The sequence below is a fragment of the Amblyraja radiata genome, chromosome 14, assembly GCF_010909765.2.
Source record: "Amblyraja radiata isolate CabotCenter1 chromosome 14, sAmbRad1.1.pri, whole genome shotgun sequence".
Taxonomy (NCBI): Eukaryota; Metazoa; Chordata; class Chondrichthyes; order Rajiformes; family Rajidae; genus Amblyraja; species Amblyraja radiata.
The window spans coordinates 30,966,407-30,989,315 of NC_045969.1; the positions used below are offsets into that span (position 1 = coordinate 30,966,407).

At 44.1% G+C, this 22,909-nt stretch overlaps 2 long non-coding RNA genes across 2 annotated transcripts; both read left to right on the forward strand.

Moving 5' to 3' along the window:
- Positions 1-1,819: 1,819 nt before the first annotated feature.
- On the forward strand, positions 1,820-9,356 carry LOC116980609. The gene is made up of 4 exons (XR_004414020.1): positions 1,820-2,118; positions 2,228-2,260; positions 4,113-4,145; positions 7,207-9,356. It is a non-coding gene; the product is annotated as an uncharacterized LOC116980609 (long non-coding RNA).
- Positions 9,357-11,174: 1,818 nt separating this feature from the next.
- On the forward strand, positions 11,175-22,889 carry LOC116980610. Its single transcript, XR_004414021.1, has 3 exons — positions 11,175-11,812; positions 12,363-12,365; positions 22,878-22,889. It is a non-coding gene; the product is annotated as an uncharacterized LOC116980610 (long non-coding RNA).
- Positions 22,890-22,909: the final 20 nt, after the last annotated feature.

Below are 22,909 nucleotides of genomic sequence, written 5' to 3' on the forward strand. Positions count from 1 at the left end.
CGCCAACACCTCTACTTGCAATCTGAAGAAAGGTTTCAAACGTCACCTATTCATTTTCTCCAGAGAAGGTGCCTGACCTGCTGAGTTACTCCAGCGTTTTGTGTCTATCTTCACAAGATGCCAAATGTGGTCTGACCAGTACCTTATAAAGCCTCTGCATTCAATGCATTGAATTGCTAAAATACAGGATCAGTGTGCCTGTGGCTTTTTACAATAGCCAGGATGATGAACAAGCTTCATACAGAATTTGTCACCCATTTCTTCTCTCCAGAGATGCTGTCTGTCTTGCTGAGTTACTCCAGCTTTTTGTCTACGGTTTAGATTTATTACTGTGGCAGTCTAGGACCGAAGGCCATAGCCCTAGGATAAAAGGACGAACCTTTAGAAAGGTGATGAGAAGGAATCTCTTTAGTCGGAGGGTGGTGAATCTGTGGAATTCATTGCCACAGAAAGCTGTGGAGGCAGTTGATGGATATTTTTAAGGCAGAAATAGATAGTTCTTGATTAATACGGATATCGGGGGTTATTGGGAGAACGCAGGAGAATGAGGTTGAGAGGGAAAGATAGATCAGCCATGGCGGAGTGAACGATGGACCGAATAGCCTAATTCTGCTCCTATAACTCATGAACTGTTATTGTCATGTATACTGCGGTACAATGGAAAGCTTTGTTTTGCATGCTATCCAAACAGATCAGATATACCTGACAATGATACAATCAAGCTTGAGAGCGAAGGGGAGGATAGTGCAGAATATAGTTTTCAGCATTGTCGCTCACCAGTTCCATAGACAAAGTCCAATGTCCACAATGGGGTAGAGGTGAATCAGAGAACACCCTAGCTTATGTAAGGGCTGTTCAGAAGCCTGATAACAGAGGGGAAGAAGCTGTTCCCGAATGTGGCAGTGCACGCTTTCAAGCTTCTATACCCAAGGTATAAAACATTTGGCTATTCAAGCCTGCACTGTCTAATAATGATTGTGCATAAAACTCTCTGTCAATGCCATATTCCTGCCCTCTCCCTACACCTCAAAGGCTTGCGAATCTGGAAGTCTTTCTCATCTACTAGTTTGCCATAGAACATAGAACAGTACAGCATAGGAATAGGCTTTTTTACAGAGTGGTGGGTACCTGGAACGCACGGCCAGTGTTGGTGGTGGAGGCAGATACGGTAGTTGCGTTTAAGAGGCTTTTAGACTGGCACATGGATATATTGGGAATGGAGGGTTAGTGATCATGTGCAGGAAGAGGAGATTAGTTTAACCTGGCATCATGTTTGGCACAGGCATTGTGGGCTGAAAGGCCTGTTCCTGTATTGGTCCGTTGGACCTTTAGACTTTAAAGATATCGCTCGGAAACAGGCACGTCACCCTACCGAGTCCGTACCGACAAGCAATCATCCCCGTACACTAGCACTATCTATACTCTAGAAACAATTTTACAATTTTTAACCAAAACCAATTAACCTACAAATCCACACGTCTTTGGAGTGTGGGAGAAAACAGGAGCACCTGGTGAAAACCCACACGATCACAGTGAGAATGTATAATCTCTGTGCAGACAGCACCCATAATCAGAATGGAACCCGGTTCTCTGGCGTTGTGAGACAGCAACTTTACCACTGCGCCACTGTGTTGACCTCTTGCAATGAAGGCCAGCTTACCATTTGTCACGGTAACTGCTTACTATACCTCAATCAACATGGCTTCAGGTTCCCAACCCGAAACATCACCTGACCATTCCCTCCGCAGATGCTACCTAACCTGCTGAGTTCCTCCAGCACTTCATCTTTAGCTCCGAGATCCAGCATCTGCAGTTCCTTGTGTCCAACCATGAATCTGTTGGAAGAACACAGCAGGTTGAGCAGCATCAATGGAGGGAAATAAATAATCCACCAAAACACCTCAATCACTTTTTGTTTGAAACCAAATTCTAAACTGCCCCTAGCCCTCACACTTGTTATTTTTCTGACAACTTTGTCATTCTTATTGGATGCAATACTGTACATAATTGCTTTTATGATTGTAATCGTAAATATTCTTTGCAATTCTTCCATTTGTGACATTAATTTTTGCACTTTTATTCCTGTCGAAGATGTAGAAGCCAAACCCGAATCAGCCGGTGAGTATGTTACAATCCTTAGTAACTTTGTTATAATCATGAATATTCTACTTCCTGACTTTTTTTTCCTTTTTATGATTTGGGTTTTTTATCTTTTTTTTTCATGCAGAAGGCGGAGAAGAGAGAAAGCCTGTATTAGCAGGTGTGTATGTCACAATCCTTATACCTGAAGGTAGACATAAAATTCTGGAGTAACTCAGCGGGTCAGGCAGCATCTCTGGAGAAAAGGAATAGGTGACTTTTCGGGTTGGAACCCTTCCTCAGACTTGAATATAGAGAAGGCCAAAACAAAACAGGGCCAGACAGCCGGCAACAGATGACCTCAGGAAGGGTTGAGTCCATAATGGCCTATTGTTGGCTGGGGAAGATGTGCTAACGACAGGGATACAAGGATGTGAACAGGAACAAGTAGAACGACAAGGGTGGGGGATGGGGGTGAAGAATGCCAGAGTTACTTGAAATTAGAGATATCAATGTTGTAATGTGGTTTGTTAGCTACCCAAGCGAAATAAGATGTGCTGTTCCTCCAAATTGTACGTTGTCTCACTGACAATGGAGGCCCAGAACAGAAAGGTCAGTACGAGAATGGGAAGGGGAGTTAAAATGTTTGGCAACAGGGAGATTGTGTAGGCCTTAGTACCTGCATTTGTAATAGTCCTACAGCATGGAAACAGGCCTTTCAGCCCGACTCGTCCATGCCAACCAAGGCATGTCTTTTCAATGCTGTTATTTGAACCTGAAACAACTACCCCTTCTGGCAGTTCATAGAATCAAGGATCTGCAGATACTGGTTTACACAAAAGAACACAAAGTGCTGGGGTAGCTCAGAGGGTCAGGCAGCATCTCTGAAGAACATGGGTAGGTAACGTTTCGGGTTGTGACCCTAAATGTCACCTACTAAGTTCTCCAGAGGTGCTGCCTGTCCCTCTGAGTTACCCCAGCATGTTGTGTCCTCTGGCAGCTCATTCCATATCCCCACAACTCGGAGCCCAATTCAATCTTTCCATTCTCACCTTAAACCTAAGTGCTCTGGTTCTTGATTCCTTTACCCTGGGGGAAAATTCTGTGCATTCACCCTGTCTATTCCCCTCACAATTGTATAAATCTCTATAATATCTTCCCTCAACCTTCTGCACAGCAAGGAATATAGTCCTCGCCTACCCAACCTCTTCCAGTAGCTCCGGCCCTTGAGTCCCAACAACATTTTCGTAATTCTTCTCTACACTCTCTCCAGCTCAGTGGCATCTTTCCAAAACTGAACATAATAATCCAAATGCAACCTCACTAACATCTTGTACAACTGCATCAATGCCCAAACGTCTATGCTCTGTTCCCTGACTGATGAAGGCCAGCGTGCCAATAACAAATATTATAGTCAAGAAATCTATATTACAGAAAAAGTTGGAATTTGTGTTTTAGAAAAGGCAATACAGTTGCGCAGCGGTAGAATTGATGCCTCACAGCACTAGAGACCCGGGTTCGATCCCGACTAGTGCTGTCTGTACAGAATTTGTACGTTCTCCCCGTGACCATGTGGGTTTCCTCCGGCTCCGGGTGCTCTGGTTTCCCCCCACACTCCAAGGACATACAGGTTTGTAGGCTAATGGGTTTTTTAGAGGATAGTACTAGTGTACAGCACAAAATGGGTGGGTTGAAAGGCCTGTTTCCACGCTGTATCTCTAAAGTCTAAAGTGAAGTGTTTGATTGTCATATGTACAATGAAAACAAAGAACTGCAGGTGCTGGGTTATCCCAAAGATAGAAACAAAGTGCTGCAGTAACTTAGCAGATCATGCAGCATCTCTGGAGAAAAAGGATGGGTGATGTTTCGGGTCAAGATCCCTTATCACACTTCCATTAACGCAGTGACACACAGATAATAAATATGATAATCAGTAGTACGATAAATGAGTAACAGTACTAACGTAAATTAATACTAGGTAACTGACTTCCTAATTTTTTTCAACATTATAAAAAATAATTTCCTTCATGTAGGAAACGGAGAAGAAACAAAGCCACAGCCATCAGGTGGGTATGTAGGTAACTGCAGGCTCAGAATATCATGTTTGATCATCTTGCGTTAGGTGTACAAAGACCGAAAATATAGGAATTATTGTAGATACATTTTTTGAAGGAACTGATGGTCTGGATCTCAACTGATATCCAGTTCAATATTCACCAAATCATCTTGAGTCATACAGCGTGGAAACAGGCCATTCTGTCCAACTTGCCCACACCGACCAACATGCCCCATCTACACTAGTCCTACCTACCTGCGTTTGGCATACATCCAGTCCTAGCCATGTACCTGTCCAAACCTCCACCGGCAGCTCGTTCCATATACCTTTGTGAAAAAGAAAGTTGCCCCTCAGCCTCCTATTAAATCTCCCCACCCCCTCACACCATCTTAAACCTATGTCCTCTGCTCCTCGATTCTCCAACTCTGGGTAAATGCTTTTGAGTCTTTTGCCCAATCTATTGCTCTCATGATTTTGTGCAACTCTATAATATAAACTCCTGCGCTCCAAGGAATAGAGTCTTAGCCTGCTCAAACTCTCCCTATATCTCAGGCCCTCAAGTCCTGGCACATCCTTGTAAATTATTTCTGCACCCTTGCCAACTTAACATCTTTCTTATAACATGGTGACCAGCAGTGAACACAATACTCTAAATGCGGCCTCGCCAAAGTCTTATAATTGCAGCATGACCTCCCAATTTCTCTACTCAGTACTCTGACTGATGAAGGCCAATGTGCCAAAGGTCTTTTTGAACACCCCCATCTACCCGTGATGCCACCTTCAAGGAACTATGTACCTGCATCCTAGATTCCTCTGCTCTGCAACACTCCCCAGAGCCCTACCATTCACTGTGTAGGTTCTGCTACTTTCCATGTTGGACTTTGCAAAATAGAACACCTCGCATTGCTCTCTTAAATTACATCACCATTCCTCAGCCCATCTGACCAACCGATCAAGATCCTGCTACAATTTTTGACGACCAACTTCATTATCTGCAATACCACCCACTTTAGGGTCATCTGCAAACTTGCTAATCTTGCCTTGTACGTTCTCATCCAAATCATTGATATAGAGGCCAGGCAACATCCTCGTAAATCTTCTCTGCACCCTTTCCAGCTTAACAACATCTTTCCTATAACATGGTGTAATCTTAACACAACATGGGAACAGAGTCTGAATTTCTGCGCTGATGAGCTCCAATTTTCTTCATTGATGCCATTGTTTCACTAATGTACTGCAAGTTTGTCCTCCTTGAATACATGTACATTTCCCTTCTAAAAGTCCCTGTGCAATGTTATTCTACTGGACTTGGCACTGCTGGACCTTACCAATCCTTTTTGGGTAAGATAACAGATGTGGTTATCTTGTGTTTTCAATCCTTCTTTGCCTAATTATTGTAAGTGCAAGACTACTAATTAGTGGCCTAATTGCTCAAGGCTCTGTGGGTTAATTAGCTTCTGTAAATTGCCCTTAGTGTGCAGCAGAGCTGCCAAGTAGTACGGATTTTCCGTATTTTGTACAGAAATACGATAAGAATACAGATTTACGGATTTGCTTTGCAAAATAGATTTTTTTTTAAGCGGCCCGACTTCCTGTTTCATCTTGCTGCTTAAAAAATGCACGGATATAAAAAGTCATACTGTAACTCTAAAAATTATAGCAGATTAAATTTATTAGTATTTTAAATTTCAAGATCTGGATGATAATTTTTGTAAGCTTTGATCTGCCTGACCCGCTACAGGTTTAAACAGCGCTGTTAGTTTAGCGTGTGGGAACAGCGCTATGACCACAGTGCTATGGGTCACAGACTGTTCGAGGAGGGAGAAGGAGAGAGGCAGTGAGGGAATAAGGAAGGTAGGGAGAAAAAAAGGAAGAGGAAGGGAGGGAAAGAGGAAAGAGCGAGGGAGGGAGGGAGATGGAGACTTCCAAAATGACTTCTACATTATCATCTGGTGCTAAAAACAGGAAGCCGCCATTCAAACAGAAGTATACAAAGAGATGGCAATGAATCCACTGTCAAGGTGCGTAGAAGACATGTCAATTGGTAGCAAAGTTATGTATTCTTGCACTCGTACATGGGTATGTATGACCGCACATAAAAAAGCATTTATTTCGGCGCCGTGTAAAAATACTGATTTCCTCAGCAAAATACTGATTTGCAGGTACTAGAATACTGAAATGCCCTAACAAAACTTGGCAGCTCTGGTGCAGGATGCAAAACTGAGATAACGTAGAACACGTGTGAACGGGTGATCAATGGTCGGCATGGACTTGGTGTGCCAATTGAATTGAATTGAATACCTTTATTGTCATTCAGACCTTACGGTCTGAACGAAATTTCGTGCCTGCAGTCATACATACAATCATACAATAATAAACAACACTAAACACAAATTAACATCCACCACAGTGTATCCTCCAAACACCTCCTCACTGTGGTGAAGGCAAAAATCCACAAAAGGCCTGTTTCCATGCTGTATATCTAAACTAAATTAGTTATCTATTTTGTATTCTATCTCCATTTCTGACCGCCCATCCACCTTTATACAACTATATATTTTAAAGTTTAGTACCATCTTTAATATTTTTTGTTGCGCACAGGCGGCAGGCCCTCTCTTCGTGAAGTGTATCTATTGTGGATATTATGGATAATGTTAGCCATTATCATACAATTGAGTTTGCTATGTCTAAATTGCAAATTCCCTTCAGCTAGATCTACCTTCTTGCCTTCATTTGTTTAAAGTACTCTGAGTTTAGAGACGCAGCGTGGAAACAGGTGCTACACCCAATGCCGACCATCAATCACCTTCACACCAATTATATGTTTGCCCAATTTCTCATCCATTCCCTGTGCACTACGGCCAATTCACCTCCAAACCCATGCATTTTTGGGACATGGGTGGAAACCCACAGGGAGAACATGCAAACTCCACACAGATAGTTTAGTTTATTATGTGTACTGAGATACGGTGAAAAGCTTTTCATTGCATGCTATCCAGTCAGCGGAAAGACTACATGATTACAGTCAAGCCGCCCACAGTGTACAGATATTATTGTTTATTTATCTACAGGTGACCTAGATCAGAGAAAACCAAGTTCCAACGATGCAGAGAGAGATCCTGCAATGCACAATGTTGAATAAAAACAAAGAATATCTGATGGGGGAAGAAGCCGTCTCTGTGAATGGAACTAAGAAAAGAATGTCATCAACAGCTCTGATGAAGGACCCTGGAACTGAAATGTGAACCAATTTCACCTTCCACCGAAGCTGCTTGACCCAAGTCTTTCTGCAATTTGCTGTTTTTATTCCACCAGCATTCGTATTCCACCAGCTAGAACAACCGCCAGCGATACTCCAGTAAATTACATTCCAAGCCACTATGAAAAGGGCAAAACTTGTGCTAACCATAAACGTCAGTTAACATCAATGAAGCAAATGTATTGGATTCCCCCTCCCCTCCCCCCCCCACTCCACCAGGATCCAATTTGTCAGTAAATAAACTGTGGACTTTATCACGGCCTGTGACAAGGTCCCGTATGCTAGGCTGCTCAGGAACTTTGTCTCACGCGGGATCCAGGGTAAGCTGGTCAACTGCATGCAATATTGGCTTAGTGGAAGCAAGCAGTGGTGGGAGTGGTGCGTGGTTTTGCAGATCAGAGGCCTGTAGGCAGTGGTTTGCCGCAGGGACCGGTGCTCAGTCCATTCTTGTTTGTGGTCTATATTAACAATTTGGACGACAGTATTCTCAACACGAGTAGGAGGTCATGGAGACAAGCAGCTGCAGATGCTGGCTTACACAAAAGGACACAAAGACCCTTCAAGCGTCCTGACTCAAAACGTCAACTATGCACATTCTCCAGAGATGTTACCTGACCTGCTGGGTTACTCCAGCATTTTGTGACCTTAGTAGGTTTGCAGGTGACTCATTGGTGTGGAGTGGGCAGTGTGGAAGGACATCAAAGATCTAGATTAACTGACAAAGTAAAGTTTGCAGATGACAGCACAATTGGTGGTGTCATGGACAGTGAAGGTGGTTATTGAAGATTGTAACAGGTGGTGAATTTGGTCAAGTAAATGGCAGATGGAATTCATCACGGATAAGTGTGAGGTGTTGCCAAGCTGAAACCAGTGCTGGATTTGCACGCTAACGTACAGCCTTTGGAGATACACTTTTTCTGATCTGAGAAGTATATAAAATTGAGGGGGCTGGATAAATGGGAGGTCACTTTCCCCCAGGGTATGGAAATCTGAAACTGGTGGTACAGGTTTATGGTGAGAGAGAAAAGAGACCAGAAGGGCAACTTTTTCCACATAAAGTTGGAGATTAGTTTAATTTATTATTGTAAAGTGTACCAAAGTACAGTAAAATGCTTTTGTTTATGTGCAATCCAGTGAAAGAAAAGCCTATATAAATGGAACAAAATCACCAGTGGAAACTGCAGGAGCAAGTACAATTACAATATTTAAAGTACATTTGAACGGCTACATGGATAGGAAAGGTTTAGAGGGATGTGGGTCAAACAATGGCAAATGGGGCTAGCAGTATTAGACATCCTGCTTTGTTCTCAATCACAAAGGCTAGTCTGAGACCTTTGGTCTACCTTTTGAAAGAAGATAGGAGGAATTTTAGCCAGAGGGTGGCGAATCTGTGGAATTCATTGCCATGGGCAGCTGTGGATGCCGTCATTGGATATTTTGATAGCGGTGATGGACATATTCTTGATTAGTAAAGATGTCAGGGGTTATGGGGCGAAGACAGGAGAAATGGGGTTGAGGGGGAAAGATAGATCAGCCACGGTTGAATGAAGGAGTAGATCTGATGGGCCAAATGGCCTAATTCTGATCCTATAACTTGAGATATTAGCCTTTTGTACGTTTTGGTTACCACCGACACTCATTGCCCTGCTGAGTGTTTCTCCTGTGTGAACACTCACTGCACAGACGTGCTAGTCCCAGCTTTAGATGTTTATCTGTGTAACACTCAACTGTATAGGCACATTTGTCCTGGTTTTAAATGCTTATCAGTGCCGAGTTACATTATTTCAGCTCCTCACTGTGCAATGATTCAAGATGAGCAGTATTTTATATATTAAATAAGCATTTTTAAGAGTTAAATCTTTAAAAATGTAATCTGCATTCATTTTAAGTTATTCCCAACATTGATTAGTCAATTGAGCTACTCTATTTGTCTTAGCTGTGTAGATCCTTTAAAAAAAAAAAACCCAGCTGAGACTAAAAAATCGAGATTGATGACAGAGTACTGGAACTACCAGCACAGGACGCAGCTCGTAAAGCTGCTGCCTCACCGCTCCAGCCACCCTGGACCTCCAGTGCTATCTATCCATGTGGAGTTTGCACGTTTTCTGTGACTACACGATAATTCCACCACCTCAAAAGTAAGCACATTTGAACATTGTCAATTGCCACAGTGGCACAGCGGTAGAACTGCTGCCTCACAGCACCAGAGACCAGGGTTTGATCCTCAATTCAATTCAAAGCACTTTATTCGTCCCCGAGGGGCAATTTAAAAAGGCGCATTACAGTAGCTTTTTAAGAAAAAAGAGGGACACAATCAACAAACATAAGCAGCACGCATACTGCACAATCACACAACACACGCATTTCACAGACACACTGCACAATCACACAACACACACCGCACATCAACATTCAACACATAGTAATAGTTTTAAAGTGCTTCCTTAGTGCTTCAATTAAAAAGTGCATATAAAAGGTTATTTCATTTCATATGTTCATGAGTCAGTGATCAGCATTAAGAAGCTGGACAGCCCTGGGAATGAAGGTTGCCTTCCTCCTCTGTGTCCAGCAACCCGGACAGCGGAGTCTGCGTCCTGAGGGGAGCCACTCAAACTGAGGAAACAGGATGTGAGAGGGGTCCTGAAGAATCCTGCGTGTTAACTTTACAGACTGTTGGCCGCATAGGGCAGTGAGAGTTCGGACGGGCTGCTCAATGATTTTTGAGCAGACCTTGACCACATTCAACAGGCAGTTTCTGTTTTGCAGGGTGATGGAGTGGAACCAGCTAGTGAAAGAGAAGGTTATTACATTTTCAATGAATGCGTAGTAGAATGTGGTGAGAATGTCTTTGTTAATCCCAAATGACTTCAGCTTCCTGAGTAGGTACTGTCTCTGATGGCACTTTTTAAGGATTTCCTCTGTGTTAGAGGAAACCCGTAGCAGGTTGTCGAAGGCTGTTCCCAGGTATTTGTATACCTCCACTATCTCCACTGGCTCCTGCTGGATGATAGTGGTGGCTGCCTCAGCCATCTGTATCTGTTGGGAAAAGGTCACAATCATGTCCTTGGTTTTGCTTATATTTAGCTCAAGACAAGACTTTTCACACCATACTATAAAGTCCTGCAGGGCTGAGCTGTGATGTTGTGTATGGCTGGGAAGCAGAGACAGGAGGACTGTGTCATCAGCAAATTTTACAAAGTGGCAGTTTGGCTGGGTGGATCTGCAGTCATCAGTGTAGAGAATGAAGAGAAGTGGGGAGAGGACACAGCCTTGTGGAGAGCCAGTGAAGGTGAAGAGGGTGTCGGACAAGGTGTGGTTCACCAACACCCTCTGTGATCTGTTGGTGAAGTCTATAATCCACAGAGTGAGTTGGTGGTTGAGGTGGAAGCGGGTGATGAGCTTCTCAGCCAAAATATGTGGCTGCATGTTGTTGAATGCTGATGAGAAGTCTGCAAACAAAAGTCTGGCTATGGTCTTGGGGATTTCCAGATGCTTATGGATGGTGTTTAAGATGAATATTTTTGCGTCTTCGACACCCCTACCAGCCTGGTAAGCAAACTGCAATGGATCCATCATCGAGCCAGTTGCCTTGGTGATGTGCTCCTTGATGATCCTCTCCATGGCCTTCATGACCAGGGAGGTGAGAGCCACCGGTCTAAGGTCATTCAGGACCTTGGTGGTGCCCTTCTTTGGGATGGGAATCACTGTTGAGTTTTTCCACATTGCGGGGACTGTGCTGCTGGTCAAAGAGCCCTGGAACAGATGCTCAGCACAGTGCCATAGGGTCCGCCCACAGATGTTGTCTGGCCCTGGAGCTGTGTTCTTTTTAGTCCTTTTGAGGGCTCTCACCACCTCTGATGTGTTGATGTTGAGGCCGGAGTCATCAGGTCTGAGTGTGGAGACGATTGATTCTAGCTGGGTGCTGTTGTCCTTTTCAAATCTGGTGTAGAAGGAGTTGAGATCATTCGGGAGTGAAGTGAAGCTGCTTCCTGCTACCTGAATGGGCTTGCGGCTGGTAGAGACAGAGTTCACTGCTGCCATGTTCTTGAGGCCCTGCCAAGCCGCACGGAGGTTCCCTTTTCCAAAGGTCTGCTCCACTTTGTTCTTGTATTTCAGCTTGGCAATTTTTATGGCCCGCTTGACCTCTCTGTTTACTTCCTTCTTCTCAGCTTCAGAACCGGTAAAAAATGTTCTCTTTTTCTTATTCAATATGTTTTTTAGATCTTTAGTCACCCAGGGTTTATTGTTAGGGAAGATTGTGACCTTCTTGGAGGGGATAATATTGTCTACACAGAAAGTGATGTATGCTGAGACTGTATCCGCTTGCTCACTGATGTTGGTGGAGGAGGATGTGAGGGTATTCCAGTCTGTGGTTTCAAAACACCCTTGAAGCCTGTCAATACTGTCCGGTGTCCACTGTTTGGTGTCCTTGATGACTTTCTCTGTTCTCTTTACCACAGGTGTGTAGGCAGGAGCGAGCAGTATGCTGCTGTGGTCAGCAGAGCCTAGGGGAGGGAGGGAGACGGCTCTGTAGGCGTCTGGGACTGACCCATAGCATTTGTCCAGTGTTTTCCCTAGACGGGTGGTGCAGTTGACATACTGGTAGAATCCTTTAAGTAACTTGTCAATTGAACAGTGATTGAAGTCACCCATGATGAATTTGGGGGCGTCCGGAGATATCAGTTCGAGTCTGTCGAGCATATTTCTTATATGTTCCGTAGCAGTGGATGCATTTGCTCTGGGGTGGATATAAACCAGAATGAAAAACAGTTGTGGGAATTTCCTGGGAAGGTAGAAGGGACGCAGGGAGACAGCCAAGAGTTCAATGTCAGGGTTGCACAGTTCTTCTCTGACCTCAGCTACTGTCTGTGATCACGTGGGCTTACTCCAGGTGCTCCGGTTTCCTCCCACATCCCAAAGATGTGTGCGAGCTGTAGGTTAATTGTCCCTCTGTAAAATTGCCCCTAGTGTGTAGGGAGTGAATGAGAAAGTGGGATAATACAACCAGTGTGAATGGGTAATCGCTGGTCGGCACGGACTCGGTGGGCCATGTGGGCCTGTTTCCTTGCAGTACCTAAATTAAAAAGCCCCTTGTGTCTGGGGATGTGGGCAGAATCTAAAGGGAAGGTGAGAAGTAAATCAGTCAAGTGGGATGTTTTTAAAAGTGTACTGAAGAAAGTTCAGGATGTGTACATCCCCGTTAGAGTGAAGGGCAAAGCAGGCAAACGTAAGGAAGCTTGGCTGACGAGGGAAATTGAGGCATTAGTCAAAAACAAGAAAGATGCATGGGACATGTATAGGCAGCTGGGATCAAGTATAGCCCTGGAGGAGTTTTGGGAACTAAGGAGTAAACTAAAAAAGGAAATCAGAAGAGCACAAAGGGGCCAGGAGATAGCTCTGGCAGGTAGCATTAAGGACAATCCTAAAAGATTTAACAAATACATAAGGGGGAAAAGGGTAACTAGAGAGAGAGTAGAACCTCTCAGGAATCAAAGCAGTCACCTCTGTGTGGAGCCACAGGACATGGGCAAGGTCCTAAATTAGTATTTCTTCTCTGTATTCACCGAGGAGAAAGACAGTAGGACGGAGGAAATTGGAGCGGTTTCTGGAAGTGGCTTGAAAGCTGTCAGGGTTACTGTCGAAAAAGTACTGAAGGTGCTGTCATGTTTGAAGGTTGACAAATCTCCAGGGCCTGATCAGATATATCAGAGGACATTGCGGGAACCTAGAGAGGAAATTGCGGGAGCCCTGGTTGACATTTACGAGTCGTCCTTAAATACAGGAAATGTGCCGGAAGACTGGAGGGTGGCAAATGTTGTACCTCTTTTCAAGAAGGGCTGCAGGGAAAATGCTGGGAACTAGAGGCTGGTGAGCTTAACAACTGTTGTTGGTAAGTTATTGGAGAATATTCTGAGGGATAGGATATATAGGCATTTGGATGGGCAAGGGCTGATTAGTGATAGTCAGCATGGTTTTGTACATGGGAGGTCATGTCTCACCAATCAGATTGATTTTTTTTGTGAAGACGTGACCAAAAAGGTTGATGAGGGCAGAGCTGTACATGTTGTATACATGGACTTCAGTAAGGTGTTCGACAAGATTTTGCATGGTAGGCTGCTCAGGAAGGTTAGATCGCATGGGATCCAAGGAGAGACAGCTGAATGGATAGCAAATTGGCTCCATGGAAGGAAGCAGAGGGTAATGATGGAAGGTTGCTTGTCAGACGGGAGGCCTGTGACTAGTGGCGTGCCTCAGGGTTCAGTGCTGGGCCCGTTACTGTTTGTCATCAACATCAATGATTTGGATGAGAACATACAGGGCAAGATTGCTGATGATACAAAAGTTAGTGGTTTTACATATAGTGAAGATGGTTGTGAATGATTGCAGCAGGATCTGTATTGATTGGTCAGGTGAGTGGAGGAATGGTTGATGGAGATTAATACGGAGAAGTGTGAGGTTGCATTTTGGGATGTCGAACACGGGCAGGACCTACACGGTAGATGGTAGGCCTCTGGGTAGTGCTGAAAAGCAGAGGGATCTAGTACAGGTGCATGGTTCCTTGAAGGTCAAGTCGCAGATAGATAAAGTGGTCAAAAAGGCTTTTGGAACTTTGGCCTTCGTCAGTCAGAGTATTGAGCATAGAGGTTGGGAGGTCATGTTGCAGTTGTATAAGATGTTGGCGAGACTGCATTTAGATGATTTGTGTTCAGTTCTGGGCACTATGTTATAGGAAAGATTTTGGCAAGCTTCAAAGGGTTCAGAAAAGATTTACGAGGACGTTGCCAGGACTAGAGCTTGTGTTGGCTGGGTCTCTATTCTATGGAGCGCAGGAGGATGAGGGGAGATCTTATAGAGGTATACAAAATCACGGGTGGAATAGATCTGGTAGATGCACTGAGTCTTTTGGCCAGAGTAGGGGAATCGAAGACCAGAGGACTTTTTCACACAAAGGGTGGTGGGTGTATGTAACAAGCTGCCAGAGGAAGTAGTTGAGGCTGGGACTATCCCATTGTTTAAGTAACAGTTATAGATGGGTACATGGTTAGGACAGGTTTGGAGGGATATGGACCAAGTGCAGGCAAGTGGAACTGGTGTAGCTGGGACATTGTTGTCCAGTGTGGGGGAGTTGAGCCGAAGGGCCTGTTTCCACACTGTATCACTCTGACTGAGGAAATAAGATTGCACTGAACTAACAGATTCTAATGGCTGAACACGTAAAGAAATATAAAGGGAGGTTAGTGCTTTGCATCAAATTCTTTTAATGGGAAATGTAGATGGGCACTTTGCAGTAATTGTTTAAAATATTTTTGTACCAGCTTTGTTACCATTTTGCACACTTTGGAAGGACTTGAAACTCAAACACTAATGTACAACTTTGAAAATTTTGTGTCGACAATTCGGGAAAAACAAATCAAGTAATTGTTGAAAAATGCCAAGCCTAATTGTGCAATTTAATGTACATTCGCCCATATCTCACAATTTAATGCCAGAAATTGTGTTGAATTCAACATTTAGACTTCCGGGAATGATGGTGAGTGGGTAAATAATAAGACATTGGTGTAACAAAGTGAAATACTGGAGAAATTCATGAGAACAGTCCCTTCGGCCCACAAGATCAGTGCCAAGCATTAACCCAAGACCAGCTCTTATCTGCCTGTACATAATCCAGATCCCCCTCCCCAATACCCTATCCATGTGCCTATCCAAGTCTCAAATGCCACCATTGTATCTGTTTCAACCACCACCCCTGGCAGCGGGTTCCAGGCACACACCACCCACTGTAAAAGAAAAACTGGCCTTGCACACTTCCTTTAAACTTTACCCCTCTCACTTTAAATCTGCACCGTCTAGTACTTGATTATTTTCATCCTCGGGGGGGGGGGGGGAGGTTATTATCGTCTACCCTATCTATGCCTCTCATACTCTTATTTCTTGATCCTAGTCAGTCTACGCTGTTGAAAGCAATAGCTGCCATTTGGTGTGATAAAAGGTAAAGGCCTTGTACTTTTCTGTCTTTACTTTCACTCCAAGTGTAGACAGTCCCTAATGATAGATCCCTCCACCCATGGACGAAAATCTGCAAATACGGGCAATGCCTAATCAGATCGACTTCAGCAGCTCAGTTCAGCACGAGAAGGCTGGTTGTAGGATACCCACTTAAAGCTCTGTAGAAGTTATAGGAAGCGCAGAAACAAATGTAAATTAGAATTGTACAAAGAGACTATAAATAATTATCTATTGGCACGCTGAAAATACACATGAACCATGGCAAAGGCTGTGGTAGACCAATTGCTAGGATGGCCAACTAGGAGCACAAAGCATTGGAAGTGACTCCTGCACAATTAACTCAATGATAGAGTTCGCCAAGACCTTTCACCACACCAGCTTCCGCGTCTTGCGTATGGCGTGCACAGCCTAAAGTTGTAGGGCATCTTGTTCTATTTGATTGTGCACGACAGGTTGATTGCATTCGTCGAAACAGTGCGGATCACGTGAAGGTTGCAATCTCCCACCCCAGCCTCCGCATCCAACACATCTTTCACCAACATTTCCGCCACCTCCAACATGATCTCACATCTTCCCATCTCCACCCCTTTCTGCCTTCTGCAGAGACCACTCCATCTACAACTCCCTGGTTCACACATCCCTTCCCACCCAAACCACCCCCTCCTCTTGCAACCGCAGGAGATATAGCACCCGTCCTTATACCTCCTCCCGGGACTCCAGCAGTCCTTTCAAGTGAGACAGAGGTTTATGTGCACCTCCTCTTAAATAAAAAGACCATCCTTTGTACACAATTTTTACCGAGAGTCTTAAAGTGAAATATGAGGTTTTCGGATACTTTGAAGAAACAGACTCGATACACACAGGCCAAAGCCATTTGTAAATAACTAAACATCTGCACTGACTAAATCTTAAAATGTGCCAAATTCTAAGGTTTTATTTTATTAATAAATTCACAGCATTTAATTTACTTATTTTTAAACAGCATTGTAGGTGCTCCCTTCAATTTGTATAATTTGGTAGTTTAGAAAAGGTTGCCATTCTATCTATGGTCGCTGTGGACAGGTCACTGATTTCACCTCTACCATATTGTTCCTAACGTCATTTGTTTAAAAACTGCCTCAGTGTTTTGTACAGAAAATGATCTAATAAACAATGTAACAGTGTATGAAGATTTTGTGTGTTTTCGATGATGGTCAAGTATAAAATCACGAGGGGAAGAGATAGGGTGGAAGCACAGAGTCCTTTACCCAGGGTAGAGGAAGCAAGAACCAGAGGAAGTAGCTGTAAGGTGAGAGGGAAAAGATTTAATAGGAAACCGAGGGACAACTTTTTCCACTCAGTGGTGGGTATATAGAAAGAGCTGCCCAAGGAGGTCGTTGAGGCAGGGACTATAAATACCATTTAAAAAAAACAAAACAAAAACATTTGGACAGGTACATGGATAGGAAAGGTTTAGAGGGATATATGGGCCAAAAAGGCAGGTGGGTGTAGTAAAGATGGGACGTGTTGGTCGGCGTAGGCAAGTTAGGACTATGGGCCTGTTTCCATGCTGTGTGACTGAAAATGGCACCACATAAATGGGTTAAAGCAAGCAAGTCAAATAAACAGGCCAGGCAAGGGAAGAGTTAAGTCTGACAAACTGCACTTATTTCAATGCAAGAAGCCTCTCGGGTAAGGCAAATGAACTTGCGGCATGGATAGGCAGATGGGATGGTTATTGGTCGGCATAAGCAAGTCGAGGGGCCTGTTTTCATGCTGTATGACTCTACCATTCAGGTATGTGATGTCTGGGTGAAGACTAAACAATTCTCAAGAAGGTTGAGACAATCCAAGACTCTTCAAGAATCTCTAAATGTTGTTTATGCAGAACACTTAAAGTATTAGACATTATCAGTAGATTTGAGATTTTGGGTGGGGGCTCAATGTTGACAGTTGTGTTGCGATGGAAAATTAGCTCATTTTCCCCAAAGACAGTGAATAAGCGGCAGCATTTCCTCACATTACAACTCCTCATTCCCAGAATTGTACAGAATGTTGGCAAGGTTGCAGATGGAATACTCTGTCCAGTTTTAACCCCATTGTTTAAGTAAGAATATAACAATATTGTAGGCAGGCCAAAAGAGATTCACTTGACTAATTCCTGCAGTAAGAGGTTTGTCCTGAAAAAAGTTATATCCCTGATCTTAGGAGTTTAGAAGAATGAAGAATGATCTTATTGAAAATCCTAATGATGCATGGTAAAATAAATATTGAGATACCAAAAGTTTCAAGCACCACGGTCGTATCTGCCTCCACCACCACCCCTGGCAACACGTTCCAGACACCAACATATGTCTAAAAAAACAGCCCCGCACACCTCCCTTAAACCTTCCTCTTCGCACCTTAAAGCTATGCCCGTCTATGTCTTTGATATTTCCACCCTGGGGAGTCTGGTTCTGGCTGCCTAGCCTATCTATGCTTTTCATCATTTTATATACTTCTAATCAGGTCTCCCCACAACCTCTGGCCTTGCGGAGAAAACAATCCAAGTCTGTCCAACCTCTCCCTGTAGCTAATGCCCCCTAATCCGGACATCATTCTGATAAGCCTCCTCTGCACCCTCTCCAAAGCCTTCACATCCTTCCTGTCATGGGGGTGACCAGAACTGTACATAATACTCCAAGCCCAGCCAAACCAAAGTTCGATAAAGCTGCATTGTGACTTACTGAAGGGCCTGTCCCACTTACGCGACTCTTCGACCTTTAAGCTCAGGGACACTCACCTGAACACATCGCAAAGGCAGGGGCCAGGAAAAGCGGGGGAGCGCTGTCTGTAATTCACACGGTACGAAGCCAAGGTGATACCCGCGATGAACAGGAAGGTAAAAGACGGCTGGCACAGTGTACGGTAAGCCCTTTAAAAGAGTGGGAAGGGGGGAGAAGGAGTGGAGACACTTTTAAGAAGCCAGACAACTTTTAATAAAGTTTAGCGAGCATTTAACGTTACCGGTCCGTTTTCCTTGGTTCTGAAAACTCGTGCTTACCTTTTTTTCTCCTAAATGAGCCAATTAAAATGGTCGGCAAAGGAGATTGCCTACGGCTACCTTGACTGCCTATAACTACATGGCGACTCCACTCTACTGCACTACGAGTTCAAAAGAACCATGCCGACCAATATTTACTTGCGGAAGATTTTTCAGCATATTCAAAATTTTTCCTCGACCAAACTGAAGCCGTGAGTACGCAGGAACTTCTCTCGAGCATGAAGGAGAGTTATAGTGACCTCATAGGACCACGTGTCGACCAAGCTGCGAGTTTGTGGCGAGTGCAAACTCTTCTGAACTCGCAAATTAGGTCGCCATAGTGGGACAGGCCCTTGACTCTTACACTCAATTCCCCGAACAACTAAGGCAAGAATAGCATATGTTGCTTTTATCACTCGATTTCTTGGAGTTATGGACGGACCCAAGATCTCTCTGTACATCATTGCTGTTAAAGGTCTTGCCATTAATTATATATTTTCCTCCTGCATTTGACCTCCCAGTGTGCGGCACCTCACAGTTGCTTGGATTAAAGTAGAACAGAAAAGGAGGGCTAAGCTGCGAAGGGTGCAGAGACGATTTACAAGGATGTTGCCAGGACTCGAGGTTGGGTGGGCTAGGACTTTATTCCTTGGAACACGGGAGGGTCAAGAGATGATCTTGGAGGTGCACAGAAACATGAGAGGAATGGATTGGGTAAATGCAGAGTCTTTTGAACAGTAGGGGGAAAAGGAAAAATCTAATAGGAACCTTAGGAGTAACGTTCTTTCACACAAAAGATGGTCGGTATATGGAATAGGCAGCTGGAGGAGGTAGTTGAGGCAGGTACTACCGTACCATTTGAGACATTTGAACAGGTACATGGATAGGATAGGTTTAGAGGGTTATGGGGCATGTTTGTCAGCATGGGCAGCTTTAGAGAGTTATGGGGCATGTTTGTCGGCATAGGCAAGTTGGACCGAATGGCCTATTTCCATGCTGTGTGATTCTATTACTCAGAACGGTGCTCTCCAGAGATGCTGCCCGAACAGCTGTTACTCCAGCATTTTGTGCCCCAAAGTTACAAAGCTGATTTACAAAGCTAACATTGAGGAGATTTTCAGTAATAGATTGTGGGGAACTGCAGAACTACAGTAAGTGACCAAACCATGGCTCCATATCCCCCAGTAGTGTCAAGATAAGAGGTTCACCAGTAGATCAAAGTTCCATGCCTAACCACTCATGACCCAGAGTTCAAGAAATTTGTAATTTAGAGATACAACGTGGAAACAGTCATTTGGGCTCACCAAGTCCACGCCAACCATTCATCACCTGTACACTAGTTAATACGTCATAGGAGCAAAATTAGGCTATTCGGTTCAGAAACTACTGCTGAACTACTATCTACCGCATTGGTGACCCTCGATCGGAGTTTGCTGGCTTTATTTTGCACTAAACGTTATTCCCTTATGGATCTATACACTGTAAATGGCTCGATTGTAATCATGTTTTGTCTTTCTGTTGACAGGTTAGGACGAAACAAAATGTTTTCACTGTACCTCGGTACACTGTACACGTGACAATATACTAAACTGAACTAAACCGAAACTGAACCATTCGATCATGGTTGATCCATCTTTCTCTCTCAATCCCATTTTCCTGCCTTCTCCCTGTAACCCTTGACACCCATGCTAATCAAGAATCTATCAATCTCCACTTTAAAAATACCCATTGACTTGGCCTCCACAGTTGTCTGTGGCAATGAATTACACAGATTCACAACCTTCTGGCTAAAACAAATTCCTCCTCGTCTCCTTTCTAAGATTGTGCCCTCTGGTCCTAGACGCTCCCACTAGTGGAAACATTCTCTCCACATCCACTCTATCCAGGCCTTTCACTATTCGGTAAGTTTCAATTAGGTCCTCTCGCATCCTTCTAAACTCTAATGAGTACAGGCTCAGTGCTGTCAAACGCTCATCATATGTTAATCCAATCATCTCTGGGATCATTCTTGTAAACGTCCTCTGGACCCTCTCCAACACCAGCACATCCTTCCTCAGGTGTGGTGGGGCACAGTAGTTCTATCCTACATACGAGAGGAAATATTACAGAGGGCCAATCAACCTATAAGCCTGCATGTCTTTGGGATGTGGGAGGAAACCAGAGCACCTGGATGTGATCCACGCGGTCACAGGGAGCACATTAAAAAAAACTCCACACACAGACAGCATCCATAGTCAGGATCGAAACGGTCCCTGGCACTAGAGTTTATATAGTTAACTTTCTTATTAATGGTTAGTTTTGTTTTTTCGTTTAGAGATACAGCATGGAACCAGGCTCTTTGGTCCACCAAGTCCACGCCGACCAGCGATCTCCATACATTAACACAAGCCTACACACACTAGGGACAATTTATACTTATACCAAGTATACCAACCCAAGCCAATTGACCTACAAACCTGTACGTCTTTGGAGCATTGGAGAAAATCGAATATCTCGGAGAAAACCAAGGGAAATGCCCACGCGTTCACGAGGAAAACATACAAACTCTGTGCCGACTGTACCCGTAGTCGGGATCAAACCCAGGTCTCTGGTGCTGCAAGCGCTACAAGTACTCCTGTGCCGCCCAATTTCATTATTTGGTTATTTGATTAAGTTACAGCTTAAGCCCTCAAAGCAAAGGATAGAACAGTAATGTATAAAAACTAGTTTAATTTTGACAACCCCAATATGTGGCAACACTTGTGTACTGCCTAGGTGAGGTCTGCCACATGATGATACAAAGCATTTCACTGTACCCACGTACATGTGACATGTGGCCCTTGTGGCTAAAGGGATCAGGGGGTATGGAGAGAAGGCAGGTACAGGATACTGAGTTGGATGATCAGCCATGATCATATTGAATGGCGGTGCAGGCTCGCAGGGCCGAATGGCCTACTCCTGCACCTATTTTCTATGTTTCTATAATGTATCATTGTTTCAGCCGTAGTTCTATGCTTTTTCAAATACGTCATATATTCTAAGCATTTGTTACCTTCCTACTGATGTTGAAGCTTGTTATTTAGTTTATGTGATTGAGTTAATGGGGGCACTATCCTGTTATCTCCCAGTCTAAACCTTTGATGTGGACATCATTATAACAAATTACATTCAGTTACATTGGGAATAACAGTGTCAAGGGATGGGCGGAACTGCAAATTGAATAATATTCTACTTCCTGGAAACGGCTACATCTTTAGTCTAAGCTGATCAGATGGAAATCTCCCCCTGCACGAATTCTGACACGGGATCAAAACACAAGCACAGATTGTAAACAGACCCCTGTTCATTAAAAGGAGTAACAAAAATACTTTAGAGTTTGTGTAAGAAAAGCAGAGACAGATCCCAGAGGAAAACCGATGTTGGCAGCAACTGCGGGAATTTATGTTCAATTTCGGGTTGGGCTGAAGGCATCCAAAGCTCACTCCCCCACACATTCACACCCCCACTCAAACTCTCTCTCTCTCCCTCCCGCCCACCCTCACTCTCTCTCTCTGTCCCCCACACATTCATCACCCTTACCTATACACTTCTCACTCCCTACCCCACTTCTCTCCCCACTCCCACCCTCCTGCCACCTGCTCACTCTCTCTCCCCACCCCTACACTCTCCCCTTCCCAAGCACCCTCCCTCCACTCTCCCCCCCCCCCTCCCCCCTTCCCTCCCTTCACCCACCAACATTTCTGTACTCTTGTGACAGTACCTGCCTCAATTACCTCCTTCATCAGCTTGTTCCATACACACACCACCCATTATGTGAGGGGGGAAAAAGTGACACCTTCAGGTTCCTTCTTATCTTATCCTTATCTTTCCTCCCTCACCTTAAGACTGTTCTCTGGTTCTCGATTCCCATACCCTGGGTAAAAGTCTCTGTGCATTCACCCGATCGAGGAGGGGACGTGCCAGAGGAGGAGGAGAGGAGGAGAGCGACCAGATGCACAGATCTACGGGTGGAGATGATGCTAACCAAAGTCACACTAAAAGAGGAAGGCCCTATAGAAAGTGTTATTAGGAAGGGCAGGGGGCAAGACACAGGCACACAAAGTCAGTGCACAGAACAAGATCATGAGAGGAACAGATAAAGTGTACAAGATCATGAGAGGAATAGATTGGGTAAAATACTTCATTTACCCTGAGTTGGGACGAAGGTCCCATTTCCTTGTGTATGACTGGATGACACACAAGCTTTAAAACAACGAGGGGGGCTTTGGTTAATGACAAAGGGCAGACTAAGAGGTGTTTATTCTTTGTAATATATGCAATATGACATTCTATAGATATGCAACTTTATTTATTATATACAAATCTACCATGTATAATATGTATTTCCATAAGAAAATGTTTGGACACTTGATTTGGATCATATTTTATCAGTTTAAACAACAACCAGTCATGCAGATTATGTACTATGCCACGTCCTTGCTTGGTGAAAATCTAAGAAGTACAGTTTAGTTTAGAGATACAGTGAGGA